At 34.8% G+C, this 17,339-nt stretch overlaps 1 protein-coding gene across 2 annotated transcripts in view; it reads right to left on the bottom strand.

Annotated features, from left to right (window-relative positions):
* LOC150092573 (uncharacterized) overlaps positions 1-17,339 on the bottom strand; it is a 283,311-nt gene that overhangs the window by 126,249 nt on the left and 139,723 nt on the right. The window lies entirely within an intron of this gene.

A 17,339-nucleotide genomic window follows, 5' to 3' on the forward strand; every position in this document is an offset into this window, starting at 1 on the left:
TTAAGTGATACAAATGGTAATTGCAACTGATATGAATTAAAAGAAACTCATTTACAATACTAAGGATAAAACTGCCTTAATTTTCTGGTAAGGACATAGCCGCATTACAAAAATCTAAACATGTTCCCTCTCAGCATCAATGGCCCTAGGATGCGGATCTCCCTCAACTTTCCCGTCAGGCTTACATAGCAATGAATCTCATAAACACCTGATTTTTTTCATGGGATGATGTGGAGGTTTTGATGGATGTAAGAACCTGGAGATTTCATGCAATGATAAAAAAGCTACTTTAATGTTGTGCTCATAGAGCAGCAGTGCCAATATATCTGGAACATTCTTTATGTAAGGTAGCTATAGTCACATAGAGATTCAAGTTTGGATATAGAGTATCACTCTCTTTGAATAAAAATCCAATTTAAACCAACATCTATGTAAGAACATGTAAGAAACACTCCATCCTGAAGAATTTGAGGTCAGTGTGGACTCCATGCTGAGTCAGACCAGACATGTGAGTTTTCTTACAGTGAATGCAGGACTGATGTTCATGAGGTATCTTCAACAAGAGAATCTTACTGTTTGGCCAAAGCATGAAATAACAATGACAGGAAACTTTATGAACATCTGAGAGGGAAAGTGGAAATGATTTTCCTTAACAAAAAAAGACACAAGATTATATTTTCTCAGGATTCATGAAATCGGTTATGAGATATCAGTAAGAGAACATTGGAACTACGTATAAAGATTCTTAAGATTAAGCTCATATCAATGATATGCTGGATCTTCTTTAAGTTGAAGCTATTCTGTTGTACAATTCTTTTTATAAAGTCCAGTTCATGTTTAAGGTTATCAGGGCTGGAGCAAATGACACATGCACTAATGAGTAGGGTTATAATAATATCATGTTTTTGAGATAAATGATGTGCTGAACTCTGCTGTATGAATCACCTACTGAAAAAACTGACTTTATTATATAAATTAAAGATACCCTAAAAATTATATACTTGGTTTAATCCATTATCCAAGTGTAAGCAAACAAAGCTTGCATCTGAAGTATCTTTCACGACTGGGGCAACTCGTGGCAAAGGTGGTATGACTTCACATCACTTGCCTTAGTATCTAATATTCCATAATGCAAAGCACATCTCCTTGCGGACATGTATAATGCTATGCATTATGGGAAGGATCACTACTCAGACTGGTTTTGACCTTTATTGAGGTCTCATTAGTGGGAGCCAGACCCAGAGGTGAGATACCAAGGTTGAAGTAATGCAGAAGTCATATTTTCCTATTAGGTTAAGGGAGTGAAGTAACGTTTCACGTTTCTTTGTAAAGCAGTTCCATGAGGAATCGACTTTTAAGTTGTTGTGCTTCAGCATCCTCTTCAAATACAGAAGAAACAACGCATATACCTATCCCCCATGCGCAAATGCATAGCTAAAGTGTTAAAACCACTAAATATTTGTGTTGTCTTTTGACCCATCAGAAAAATCTCTACATTCCTCATGTCTCCAAAGGACAAGCTCCCACATCTCAACTTAAAACAGATCGCTGCTCTTGTGGGTTATCATATTTCGGACAAACAGGAAGATCTGCTCTGATCTGGCTAGAAGAACACAAGTCATATATTCAGTACCTTGAACCTGAACAGTCTGAACTTGCAGAGCACGCTTTCAACACTAGACATAGAGTTCAGTGGAAAAAGAGATTCACAAAGGGTGGTTCCTCATGGAATGGCATTACAAAGAAACATGTGAAACGTTACTTTACTCCCCTAACCTAAACAGATAAGATGGTCTATGTCTTTCCCCCTTGTGGGAGATAGAAAAGTTTTGCTGATTTATAGAGTACTAACTTTTGTAATTGTATACACACATATATAAAATTTTTTATTTATTTATTTAATTTAATTTAATTTTTATTTTTTTGGAAATAAATTTAAGAAATTTAACCTTAGTTACTTATGTGGCGCTTCGTGAATATATCAGTTATTGTTTAATTAGCCTTTGTACTTGTACTGATGATGCTTGTGATACTCGGGCAAAAATTCTACTAATAAAGAATATTTTACATGAATTAATTCCGTTATTATAATAGTAAGTAAATCAAGTATATAATTTCTTGGTATCTTTAATTTATAATATAACCAGGTGAAAAACTTTCAACAACTAACTTTATTATATAATACACTTGTTATATGATACCAGATGGCAAGCAGGGGGGGATGTCAAGAAATAGTAACACCTCTTCTTCCATGGTGAATTTGATATTTTGCAGTACAAAAATGTGCAACTGAGATGCATATAAGCCTATATAACTCCAACTTTATATGCAAAGTCCCAAATCCCCTAGATTACTCTAATTTCAGCACCTATTTCAAGAATCCTATGAAAACACAACCTTTGTGCCTACCTTTTTTTTTTTTTCCCCACCCTTTCGGTGAACTGCCCTCCATGTTACCTTCCTAACGCTGTCTACACTCTCCCTCTCTCTTACTATAGACAAACAGTATATTCTGTTAAGAAGACAATTCAGGAACACTGATCCTACACCCATTAAAAGTAATTCCATAATTCTGTTAAAATGCCCTTCTCTTACATAGATGCCAGTTTGAATTAGAGAGCTTATTGTAAGAGTGCTAAATCACTACCACATCATCACACTTGAATATGAAACTGTTTCCTTTGTATTAGTAATTGTGCATATATACATATATTAGTTATTTTTGTCACCTTCAGATCAACTGTAAATACCACTTTAAGCAAGCATATCTTAAAAAAGCATGCTTATTAAAAACTAGCATTATTATTATTATGTTTTAGCTGTCCTAAATATTTAATTATACAAAACTATAGCATACTGGGCTGTGCTTGAATCTCACTATAATATTGGTATTTGTGAAAGTTTTTAGGTGGTAGACTGTTTTCTTTGTCCACTGTGAGATCATTACTTTGAATACTAAATGTCTCAAGTGGCTTGAAAAAGTTTTACATATGGTCATTCGAGAGTTTCTCAGATTATGTAACCTTCATCCAGTCCCATGGCATTAATGTAAGACTAGATTAATGCCATGGGGTTAGGTAAGGGTTTGTATGTTTAGCGGTGAATACTATAGCTATCCTGATGTTTTTTATAACTCTGAAGAAACTAGAGATATCACTATGTGAACCTAGTTGGTGTAAGTTTTTCAAAAATTGAATGATAAATGCACGTAAACACAAGAAAGATATTTAATTAACCAAATATTTTGGTCTGGAAATAGCAGATCATCTTCAGTGGTATTACAAGAACAGTTTTAAAAAATACAAGCTTGAATATTAACAATAGATCGTTAAAAATAGAACACGCCACGTGATGTTATATCACTAAGTATTAAGTATAAAACGGAACATTTTGAAGTAGAGACATGATTGGGAAAAAAAAAAAAAAAAAAAAAAAAAAAAGAATAATCTTGATTAGATTTTCCCAGATTTTTGATATAGATATACAGTCATTACGATTCAGGCCTCCACGCATTCCTTGAACAAACATTCGAACCTATAACGGGATCTATGTAAGAGGCGAGTCCTGGACCAAAAGATGCTGTGGTCAGTTTCAATCCCATGTTGAGCCAACCCAGATCCAGACCCCCCCCCTCTTCATATCTCTATCATAATCTCTTTTTAACCTGCGGTTCCTGTTTGATAATTTTTGTCATCCACTTTACACCAAATTGTGTACTCCTCTTCACTCATGGTATATAGCTTACTATTGCTCCTAATAAATATTCTTTCACAATTTCCCAAGCACTAATGATATCTCACTCTTCCAATTCCTCCCTCCATGGAACTGCCCTAAGCTGATATCGAAGACTATTATTATCGCCTGCCTTATAATTCCTCTCTCTTTGATACTCCTGCATGTCTATTCAACATCCAAGTTAAAACCACATAGTCACTCTCTCCAACTGGATGACATCGCAGTTATTATCAGCTCTTCTGATGATATGACCAAATCCAAAGCTCTTGACCCCGTGTTCCTTCTACTACATGTTGCCTAAGACATTCATCCCTCAAGAATTCTAGAAATTCCATTCCCTTATTACTGCATGCAATTTCCTCTTCCAATTTATACTGCTGTTGTTAAAATCTCCCATAACAATCATTCTTCTTGCACTTGCTCAACTGCCTAAACATCTCCTGCTCCTCACCCTCTATGCTCCCTGGCTTGTAGCAACACTGCACTAAATATCCTGTCTTACCCACCTCTACCTCACACCATATACTTTCAAAACCATTAGTGCCGCTGCCCTCAAATTCTTCCCTCTAAGAGGACATAAGTCATCACTTATCATAATTTTGTTTGGTTAGTATATCATCTTGTCAACCACATCTCAGAGATCACAATAATCTTTGGACTGGCTAATGCTATCAAAGCTACCAATTCAGCTCCTTTATTCCAGATACTCCTAGCATTAGTATAAAGAATAAAAAGGTCCCTGTTTTTTCTATACCTATCATTATCCCCTCAAGACTACACCGGATTCAGCATTACCGAATGTATTCCTCCTTCTTCCAAGCACCTATTCCCACAAGAGGCCACACTTGCTACCATCCACCCTGATAATTCTAGTTTCCCAGCATTGACACACTGACTCAGCTGTCTAACCTACAATTTGAATTATTCCTTCGACACGATGGTGACATTGTCCAATATGTTATTCATGAAATGATGTAAAATCTAGGATCCCTTCCCCTTTATCCTTTCTGCTTTAAGTTTTCCTTGTTCTATTCATTCTTCTGTCTATCACTATCTCTTTTGACTTCTCTGTAGCTTGATTATATATAGTCTATCAAACACTAGCTCACTTTCTAATTCCATTAACCCAGCTAGAAGTATCTGAATGTGATGTTGAAATGCAAATCATACATCAACACTAACCAGAAAAGCATTTCCACTTTAACCCCCCTCTTCTGAACTGTATAAGTTTCCCCTTCTACAGAATGTTTTTCTTTCAATCATTTTCAATCTTTCAACTATGGAACTTCAATGAAAGTGGGTTGACTACCAGGACTTTTCATAGTGAAATTATTATGAACTCACCTGATCAGTTGTGAGTGAGAGTGAGGTACAAGGGCTGTTTGTCCTTCCTGCTCTAATTCAACCTGCTCACCCATTATCAAACCCATGGTTCAATAACAGGTCTACCAAGGGAATCAAACAAAATTTCAATATTATTATTATTTGACACCTCCAAGGAGTCCAAAGACTCATTGAGGGAGGGCACCTGCTCTACAGCTCTGTCTCCACCACCACTAATTTTTCCATAGACAATCACAAACATCCATGCCTACGGCGAGATTCAAACCTGCAGCCCTTTGGTTGGAGAGCAGATATGCTAACCACTTGGCCAATACCACAGGTAACATGAGACAAGAACTCCAGACTCATTCTCAGTCCTAAAGCAAAACTAACCATAACCCATTAATCCAAATCTGACTTTAAAAAGGCCAAATGAAGAATACTAGCCTACTATACAAATAGAAATTTGTATAGTAGGCTAGGTTGGCTGAATTGATGGCATACCCACTCTCCAACCAACAGGCTGAGGGTTCAAAATTCGACCTTGGGCATGGATGTTTGTAAAAAAAAAGCCTGTTTTATACGAGCATGATTATATTGATATTTAAAAAAAAACTGGGCCTTCTGATACCCTGCAAAAGCCACTGAGTTCATCTGATTCCATCTCTTTTTCTTTATCCAGATAGCATCATTGCAATAACACCTGAAGATAAAGAAGACATCAAAACTAGAATAAAGAAGACATCATTCTTCACTTGAAGCTTCAGCAGATGAACAAAGTAAATTACCTCTTAGCATACTGAAAGTTTTTCCACTTAGTTTTTATATTTTAAAGATGCCAAGAAATTTTATTCTTGGTTTCATCCTTTATCCAAGTGTAAGCAAACAAAGTTTGCACATTAAGTAACTTCACGATTGAGCAACTTGTATATACAATCTAATAACTTCACATCACCTGCCTTAGTATCTTATAATACAAGGCACATATCAATACGGACATGTATAATACTATGCATTATGGGAAGGGTCACTACTAAGACCAGTTTTGATCTTTATAATTTCGAGCCTCTACATACAAGCTGCCCAGTTATGAAGTTACTTCACATGCAAACTTTGTTTGCTTACACTTGGGTAAAAGATAAAACCAAGAATATAATTTCTTGGCATCTTTAACTTATAGTTTAACCAAGTGAAAAAAAAACTTTCAACATCTATCTCTGCTCCAGAGTATTTTAGTACTAAGGTGCACACCTTTTGGGTGCTTGTACATGGAAATATGACTTCTTGGTCTGGCCCCCACTGATGAGACCCAGTCTGAGTTGCGGTCCTTCCCATAATGCATTATACATGTCTGTAAGGATACTTGCATAGAATTATGGGATACTAAGGCAATTGATGTGAAGTCATTAGCCTCTACATACGAGTAACCATGAGTTACTTCTTGCGCAAACTTTGTTTGCTTATACTTGAATAAAGGATTAAACCAAGAACATAATTTCTTAGCATCTTTAATTATAGATGTTGAAAGTTTTCCCACTTGGTTATATTATAAATTAAAGGTGCCAAGAAATTATATTTTTGGTTTCATCCTTCATCCAAATGTAAACAAACAAAGTTTGCACCTGAAGTAACTTCAGGACTGGGCAACTCTTATATAGAGGCTAGTGACTTCACATTAATTGCCTTAATATCCCATAATGCAATACACGTATCCTTACAGACAGGTATAAAATCATTAGCCTCTATATATGAGTTATCCTGTCATGAAGTTACTTCATATGCAAACTTTGTTTGCTTAGATTTGGATAAATGATGAAACCAAGAATATAATTTCTTGACATCTTTAATTTATAATATAACAAAGTGGAAAAACTTTCAACATCTCTCTCTAATCCAGAGCATTTTAGTAATATGTTGTGACACCTTTTTTGGCTACTTGTATATAGAAAAAAAAACTTCTGCATTATTTAACCTTTGTATCACTTCTGGGTTTGGCTTCCACTGATGAGACCTAAATAAAAGTCGAAGGTTGATTTTGAAGACATGTCCACCACTCAAGACATCTTTGACTCCTTTCAAAAACACTACAAAAATATGAAAAGCCAAACGGCTATTTTTTCTGGCGAAGTAAAGTTTTCTGGCGATAGTTCTTAGACATGAAACTCTTAGATCGTAGTTTTCGATCTCAGAGTTTCGCATACTGGATGTAAAATAATAAGGGATTTTTATCCCCTTAATTTAACTACAAAAATATGTTTGAAGACAATAATACTGTGCAAAATTATAACTCTTGGAATATTAATGGCTTTTCTGTTCATATCTAAGATGGGCTTGACAGACCTATTACAGCATCTGAAGTTACCCAGCCTATAAAGATTTTCTAGCAGGAAAATCCCCAGGACCTGATGAATTAGGGATAGAACTTTGCCCCTAGGTCTGAGATTTTATTCTTCCCATTCTAGATATACTGGTTAACTCTTTTCTCTCATCAAGTGAATTTGTAGCAAGCCATACCACAATCTCATTCCAAAATCTAATAGAGATCACATTTGGATTTCTCTATCTAATACTGACTACAAGATATTTTTCTGTATTTTTAATAACAGGCTCAAAGTGGAAATGAGATACGTAATTACGTAAAGGTTCTTGAACCTAACAGGAAGTTCACAATACACGTGCTGTGCAAGGAATAACAGTTCCTTCAACTATGAAGGAAAATAAGATATTAGCATATACCAATGATGTAGTGGGCACTCTGAAGGATAATGATTCCATAGAGATCTTTTTGGTATTTTGGAAAAATTCAGCATTATTAGTGGATTAACTACTAATGAAGACAAGTTAATTAAGTTTCTGGAAAGTGGGATCTTGGATGCATTCCTTTTGAACTAATCCCTAAGAGAGAAATCCCTCATTATATAGTAGAATCTGCTTATTGTGATCGTAGATAATATTATCAACTGGCTATTGTTTTCAAAATCCTCAAAAGCCTTTTACATCTCAGAATTCTAAGAAATAAGGGTTAATCAGGAGAAAATTTGATAAAGAACATTTATTGAAATCTGAATGTTTTGTTACTCTTCCTTTAGTGTTATTCTTCTATAAATCTTATATCTTCAAGGCAAATGCAGGTGGGGAAGATTAAGATTGAAAAAAGATTAAGCTTACCCACCTGCATTTAATTTAATTAAATCTTAAATCTTCCAGGCAAATGCAGGGAGGGGTATAAATACAGTCTAATTGTGATTTTGAGTTTATTTTCGTGCTCTCTTTCAGTAAGTGAATTTGACTTTAAGTACACATTAAAACAGCCTTTAGCATTATGGCAGAAGCAAATAAAAAATGTAAAGATTTATCTTTTCAAGAAAAGAAAAGCATTTTGGAGTGCTATGATAAGTTGCCCAAAATGAGTCAACATAGTGAGGCTGTATATTTAAAAATTTATTTAAAATTACACAAATTTTTAATAAATTAAAAATTTGTGTAAGATTTTAAAAAATAAATCAAACATTGAAACTTCCATGAGAACTTGGATCAGAAGAGAGCCCAATCTGGTAAGAATACTCAAGTTGAATCAGCATTAAAAATTTGGTTTAGTAGTGTTCCTGAAAAGAATGCTTCGATTAATGGGCCTTTGCATCAAAGCAGAACTTGCAAAAACAATGGATAAAGAAAATTTCACTGCAACTGATGGATGGTGTAACAGGTGGAAAAAGTGAGAGAATATTGTGTAAAAGTGTATTTATGGTGCAGAAAAAAGTGCTGAGTTTTAATTAGCTGATGCATGGATTAAGACTGATGGCCAAAAATTACTGCTGAATATTCTCCCAAGGATATTTACAATGTAGACAAAACAGGACTATTTTCGTGCAATGCCCGAAAATTTGTTTAAAAATGAAAGTACTAAAGGATTTAAATCTTCAAAAGCACGAGTGACGGTTCTTTGTTGTGCTAATATGAAAGGCGTGAAACAAGAGCTCCTAGTGATTGGAAAAAGTAAAAATCCTTGGTGTTTTAAAGGTGCCAAAAGTTTGCCTGTTGAATACTGTTCTAGCACAAATGCTTGGATGACTAATGACATTTTCAACAATTGGTTAATTATGTGGGATCTTAAAGCAAAAAATGGTCTTGTTAGAAGACAACTTGATTGCAGCCACAAACAATTTATCACTAAAAAACATCAAAGTAATTTTTTTGCCTTCGAACAATACATTGTTAATTCACCATGTGACCAAGGCATCATGCGAGCTTTTAAAGCTTATTATCACAGGGAAGTTCCCGCATTTGCAATTGCATGGAAGCAAGTCTCAGAGAAGAGTATTGAAAACTGCTCACAAAAAGGTGGATTTTTTAAGACAAACTCTGAAATTCCTTCTCCTGAAGAATTTGAATATCTTAGAAATGAAAGTTCATAAAACCCCAGACAGTATGTCAAAAGAAGAATTTGAAAATTAGTTGGATATTGATAACAACATTGAAGTGGTGGCTACAACGACAGTGTTGGAAATATGTCAAGCTGCTTCCAACGAGAACTTCAAACTAATAGAAGAAAGCGAACTTAATACAGGTATAGAAGAACAAATTTTAGAAGCTGCTCCAACCAATGCCTAGATGCAAGAAGCTCTACGATTACTTCGTCGCAGCGTGCAAAATACAATGACAAACTTCAAAAGGCATTATGAATATGAGCAATTTATTCATGAACTATATTCAAAGACACAACAGACAACACTAGATAAGTTTTTAAAATAAATTTTATATTGTTACTGAAATAAGAGCCACCAGGCTCTTAATTTTAAATTTAAGTATATATTAAATATAAATTAAATAATGTTCTTAACAATAAATTGAAATAAATGATGCAATTTTTTTTTATATCCTTTGCTTAATGTTTCAGCCGGTTATTGTTATCGAAAAGCGACTGTCCCAAAAATCACAATAAGCGGCGTCTACTGTACTTGGAATTCCCTGCTCCACTTACCCAAGATTACCAATTCAAGAACTTATATACAAGAACATTGAAACCTTAGAAGACTGGAAAATAGTGCCAGTTTCTTCTTCTTCTAAACTAATAGTAATGAAAACCATAATATAAAACATAAATATTACAGCTCTCGGGGGACCCTGTAAACCCTAGAGTGCGCGTCCCCTGGGTGGCGGATAGGGGAGCCCACCGTGTGTGCGTGCGTGCGTATATGGTGGGATGGTCCGAATATACTGAATAAGGACTCGTGGACCAACAGGGCCATAAGGGCAATCATCTTGATTGTAAGGGAAGCGGCACTCCCATGGATCCCTAGCTGGATCTATCTCCTCTCCTTCTACTACTCTGAGGAAGATCCACTTACTTTAATCTTTCCTATAAGGCCTTTTTAGCCAACTCTTCTTATTTTATGACCCCTATGCTATTAGAGTACTCAAGGGCCACGGGGTCTTTTCATTTCTGGCCTTACAACTATGCCCTCTTTATAAACCTTACTGTAATTCTTCTATAATCTACTCTTTCCCCCTTCAATATACCCTATTCCTCCTATGGGTTTAAATTTGGAAGAAGGCTAGTTCAGAAGCCTCAAGGTAGCAGTCCTACCACTGAACTATTCCATTGTCAGGCTAGTCCCCTGACATGGAGAACATAACTCTATGAGTAAGCTGACAGAAAAAGATAATCGGATCGAATCTATAGGAAACAACCCCGGAATGGAAAAGGTAAAACAAAAATGGAAACGACAAAATATAATACACATAGCAAACTGGAATGTAAGAGAGAGGAATAGAATTAGACCAATTATTAAATGAAAGAAATTTTAAAATAGCAGTAATCACTGAAACAAAAAAAGAAATTAAAAGGAACCATGAGAACTGAAAATTTTAATGTGATATACAGTGGAGTTGACAGAGACCAAAGAGCACAAGCAGGAGTCATGATTTGGATTCATAACTCCCTTTCAAAACAGTTAAAACATTATCAATTATGGAATGAAAGAATAATAGAAGCTAGAATAAAAATAGATAGAGGCTATTTAACAATAATTGGTTTATATGCCCCAGAAGAGGGAAGAAAACAAGATAATATGGATTTTTATAATCAGCTACAAAACATATATAATAAAATAAATAAAAATGATTACGTAATTTTAGCAGGAGACTTAAATGCAAGAATTGGAAACACGAAAATTAATAATAATATACGAATACATGGAGAACATACTCTAAACAGGAATGGTAAAAATTTGATTGACTTTGTAGTTTATAATAACCTAAAAATAATGAATTCCTTCTATAAACATAAAGACATACATAAGTATACTTGGGCAGCAAGAGGATGGAAATCAATATTAGATTACTTTATACTAAATGAAAAGACATCAAAATTTTCACTAGATGTTAGAGTTCACAGAGGATATGAAATAAACAGTGACCACTTCCTTGTTAAAATAAAATTAAGATTACCACCTAAATAGCTACAAGTAACAAGAACAGAATGAAAAATTGAAACATTTGTTTATAAAACTGGACTATTAAATGACATAAATATACAATGGCTATATGAATAAAGAATTAACCAATATCTACACAAAATAAAACAAAATGAAGAAATAGAAATAGAATGGCTTAATATAAAAACAATACTAAATGCAGCAGCAAATGAAAGCTTAGGAAACACCAAAAAATTCAATAAAAGAAAACAACTGAAGATCTGGGATGATACAATGAAAGAAATAATCAAAAAGAAAACAGAAGCCTATCACAAATGGTTAAGCAGTAAAAGATTAGAAGATGAAATAGAATATAAAATAATAAGATCCATAGCTAAAAGAGAAGTCAGAAAAAGATATAGAGAATCATGGAATAAAGTTGTTTCTAATTTAGAACATGATTTATATAAAATAAGATCCAATGTATATAAAATTTTGAAACACTTAAAAATGCAGATACCAAAGAAAAAGTGAAATTAAAACACTGAATTGAAATTAGAAGAATTTCTAAATTACTACACAGAATTATGGACAGACAAATATTTTAAAAAAGACAACTGGCAAACAATTAATGAAAATGAAAAGGAAATAACGAAAGAAGAATTAGAAATCAGCCTGAAAGAAACAAGAAACAGAAAATTACCTGGAGAAGATAAACTGGGTTCAGAACTATATAAATATGCAGGAACTAGAATCAAAGAAAGACTCTTATTATTTTTAAATAAAATTTATTCAACTAGTATCCCCCCAATAGAATAAAAAAAAGTAATTGTGATTCCTATTTTTAAAAAAGGTAATAGAGATGACCCTAAAAACTATAGAGGTATCAGTATACTAAATTCCTGTTACAAAATATATAGCAGAATCCTAAATAGCAAACTAATGAAATATTCTGAAAACTTTATTTTAGAAGAACAGAATGGATTTAGAAAAGGACGATCATGTATAGACCCGCCCTTTTGCCTAAAATTAATAATAGAGAAGAGAAGAGAATAAAATTTAGAAACACATAGTGCATTTATTGACTCTGAAAAAGCATTTGACAAAGTTAAAAGAAACATATTATTTAACATATTAAAAGGCCTAAATCCTTGATATGCATGATGATGATGAAATATGACAGATATCATAGAAGCTGATGAAAAGCAATTATATAGTAGACTGTGCAATTTTTTTGGTCCAGCCAATACCAAAAAGTTAAAAAGGAATTTCTTCAACTATCAAAGAAGCATGGAGGATTTGAGCTTCCAGGCTTAAAATTCTGCTATTTAAGCAACACAGTTTCAAAAATTCATAAAATATTGCAGACCAATCACATATGTGTAGACCGTCTCCTGTACTACCTGGTTTTCATCTCGCCCATTTAGAGTAAATGATTATGAAGGCCCAAAAGCTGATATTGTTCCTGAATAACGCAACATTCTGTGTTTAATGCTAAGACTGCAACAACACTCTGGCAGTGACATTCTTTCCATATTATTGAAGTTCCAAGGTTACCCAAACAGAGGGATCTTGCTTGGAATTTTGCATATGGTCACCTTCCAGTCAATGCCATCGAATGGAAGTACTTTAACATCGAAGATATCCGATCTGTGACATCTAATACTGATTGGAAACAGAGGAACATGCATTCTGCAGCTCCCTCTGGCCTGTGTATTTGGAACAGATTATGTAAAGCGTTTGGGCATTCCATTACTTGCAACAGAATGGGTTAATTTTTTTTGCAGTACCCACTACCTCAGCAATAGGAACAGAATTTCGGTTTTCATGATTAAGGGATTAAAATACGATTTATCATTTAGGTAAATGGTATTAAAATACCAATACAATTAACATTTAGGGTTGCTTAAGGGTCAAAGCTGTATAACTGAGAGGAGACCTCCACATGGCCTCTAAAGGAATGCAAAGAACCGACCAGGGCTTCTGACCTAATGTCTAATCCTAACCTTCTTGTGGTGCACCCTGCTGGGTATCTACTTGGATACTAAACGAACGAGGATGGGCTGGCAATTTGGGATTTAGCCGACCAAATTGTATTCTTATTGGCTTAAACCAATATAGAAAATGATTATACAACATGACAAAATTTCATGCAGGCTGGGGCGTCGCCCAATTAAACAAGCCCTCTCCCCGTTGTTTTTGCCAGGGAACTAGGGCGAACAGCGAAAAGTCATCTACTGGAACAAATCTGTAAGCACACCCCAACTCAACATCACCAGAGTTAAAGATCGGTACTATCAACATAAGAAGCCTGAATGGCAAAGAAATGGAGCTAGCTGAAGAATTAGATAAGTACCAGACCGACATAATAGGGGTGACTGAAACAAAAATACAAAAACTGGTGAGATCTTTCTGAGCAATAAATACAAAATGTTATATTCAGAAAATGACAATCAAGGAAAAGAAGGAGTAGCCATAGTATTCAACACAAAATACGAGGTTAATCTCCTTGAATGGTAGGCAGTCTCAAGTAGAGTGATGTGGGCAAATATCAGAATGGGGAATTGGACAATGAGACTTATTTGTGCCCATGGTCCCACAGAAGGTTCTACTAAGGTAGAAGTGGAGGAATTTTTTGATACTTTAGAAAAAGCAACTGACACAATGAAAAAGGCACAACATACAATAATATTTTGGGAAAATTTGGAGAAAAGAGCAAAGCTAATATAATGGCAAATACCTGTTGGATTTCTGCTCAGGACATGGACTGCTTATTACTAACACCATGTTCTAACATAAAAATGTGCACAAATTCACATGGAGAGAAGAGGCTAGGAATAAGAAAAGTCTCAGTGACTATGTTATTGTTGATAGTGATGTTTTCTCCCTGGTGCAGGACACCAGAGTGTACAGAGGATTTGAAATTGGAAGCGATCACTATTTAGTCTTGAGTAGGATAAAATTGAATTTCATATTGAAAAGAATAACATGTAAGAAAGTTTTAAAGCAAATAAAAGTTGAGCAGCTCTAAAATACACAAAGATTATTAAAGAAAAAATGAAAGCGTTTGAGAACAGGAACCAAACCTTGGAGATTCAGTCGCAAGCCTTGAAGAAAACGCTGATTGATTCAGCCAGAGAGGCATGTGGTGAAGTTGTTTGCAAGGAAAGAAAAATCAGGACTGCATGGTGGACACAGGAAGTTAAACAGGCAGTGAAGGAAAAGAAGAAATCTTCCTGGCAAAGAAGACAGCTTTTGCTCTTAGAGAATACAGAGACAAATGTAAGAAAGCAAAACACTATGTAAAACTAGCTAAACAAAAGTCATGGGAGGACTTTGTTAAGAACATAGAAAATAAATATCAAGAAGGTGGCAAAATATTCTGGAGGTTGTTGAAGCTCAGAAATGAAGGAAAGAGTGCTGTAAAAGAATTAGAGATGATAAAGGTGAAATGAAAACTGGAGAAAAAGATATCCTTGAAGTATGGAGTAATTACTTCGAAAAATTGCTAAATGAAACAAGCAGTGATAGCACAGTAGTAAAAATCACTCAACAGGCATACAGTCAGGAATACATATCCATACTTGAAGTAGAAAAAACCTTCAAAGGCTTGAAATGTGGAAAGGCAGGCAGGAGTAGATGATATTCGACTAGAAATGCTGAAGTATAGTGGTATAAAAGTCTTACAGTGGCTGCAATGCATAGTCAAGAAAGCCTGGACAGAGGGACGAATTCCCGATGATTGGAGTAGAGCTCTAATAGCACCTACATATAAAAAGGGAAATAAAACTGAATGTGAGAATTACAGAGGTATTTCCCTACTGAGTGTTCCTGGCAAGATTTATGCTAGTATACTTGAGAAACGGTTGAGAAGAATTGTGGAAGAAAAGCTTGGTGAAGAACCAGCTGGATTCAGGCCAAATAGAGGCTGTCAGGATCACATCTTCACTTTACAACAAATAGCCGAGAAAGCATTGGAATATAACAAAGATCTGTTTGTCGATTTGGAAAAGGCATATGACAAGGTGCCAAGAGAGAAGCTATTCAATACACTACAGTTATATGGTGTCAATGGGGCATCATATCAAGCAATACTTAGTCTTTATTTGTGTTGTAAGTCAGCAGTTAGAATTGAAGTACAGGAAGATGGTTTAATGTTAAATCTGGTGTGAGACAAGGATGTACATTATACCCTCTGTTATTCATTATCTATATGGATCACATACATTATGAAGGAAAGTGGTATTAAACATGATATCAGAATTGGAGATGTTAATGTCACCTCTTTGCTTTATGCGGATGATGTTATACTTCTAAATAAATCCGCTACAAGTTTGCAAGATCCCCTGACTAAATTGAATAACTGTTGTAATAGATATGGAATGAAGGTCAGCATTAAAAAGACAAAGACAATGAAAATAGGTAGAATTGTTGAAAATGTCAACTGTGTTGTGAACGAGGAACCCATGGAATAAGTTGAGCATTTCAGCTACTTAGGCATGATTTTTACTGAAGATGATAAATTAAATATGGAAATAGACAACAGAATCAACAAAGCTGGTATGGTAGGCAGTCAACTGAATAAATTCATGTGGAATAAGAGAGAAATTAGTCAGAACACTAAATTAGCTGTATACAAGACAGTGTTCAAACCAGTTTTAACTTATGGATCTGAGAGCTGGGTCAGAAGTAAAACACTTGACCAAAGACTAGAGACCACAGATATGAGAGTCCTGAGAAAGATTATAGGTGTGAACAGATGGCATCGATGGCAATATCATATTAAAAACGAGGATATTAGGAAAGAACTTGATATTGTCAGCATCCAGGAATGCGTTAGCAGAGCTAATCTCAGGTGGTATGGTCACTTAAACAGAATGGGCGAGGAAAGATTAGCAAAACAAGTGTTCTCTGCCAGGTTGGCAGGAAAACGACCCAGAGGAAGACCAAGATATAGGTGGATTGATATGGTACAAAGTGCCTTGGACGATAGAAATATAAGATTTGATAATGTTGTGGTCTTGACAAGTAACAGACTGATTTGGAGGAAAATTGTAGATAGGAAGTTAGTAATGATGTAAATTTTTCATGTAGTACTATCATATCCTGTACACCCCTTGTGGGTACATGTCAGGAATTTGATGATGAAATACTATTTATGGAATGTTAGAAAGAAATATGTATTTGAAAACCAGCAATATGACATCGAAATGCTTCATAATATTGTATTGTGAAAATTTTATTGTTCAGTCAGATGATGTTTGTATTTAGAAGCATTCTAGGATATATCAAATTTTTGGCTAGGTGTATCAAATTTTTGGCTATTTTTGCTATGAGAGATTTTTTAAATTGCTCCATCCTCTTATTCAACATGGTCTTTAATTACAGGGATGACTGGAGAGCAATCCCAGAGAGAGAAATCCAACTCAATGTGGTAAACTCAGATAAGACTAACCACCTGGGTATCAGTTATCTTTAAACTTTAGTTTCAACTGGTCTTTCGGGCATTCATCTATATGAGATTGGTGAAAAGGAAAACTGATAGCCTTTGGCTATATGATGATATAAAAGGAGCTGAGGAAGTTTCTCTATCTCTCACACAATCTATCTGTCTTTTCTTTCTCCTAATGCTATCAGGATCTGTTACACCCCTATATTAACTACTCTAGGCCTCTGATGAGCATCTTTTTACTATTTCATCTCAATAAGGGTCGAAAGCAGTCTGGGTAGATCCTTCTCATAATGCCTAGCATTACATCCTTTATTTTAGTAATTATGAACTTTACAATCGTGTTATAAATAACTGTTTTTATTTCACGACGTTTCATTCTTCATATTAATGTCATCATCTGGAGTATATATAAA

This window comes from Typopeltis vanoorti, chromosome 25, assembly GCF_054136105.1.
Source record: "Typopeltis vanoorti isolate ZY-2024b chromosome 25, IOZ_Tvanoo_1.0, whole genome shotgun sequence".
NCBI classification, from domain to species: Eukaryota; Metazoa; Arthropoda; class Arachnida; order Uropygi; family Thelyphonidae; genus Typopeltis; species Typopeltis vanoorti.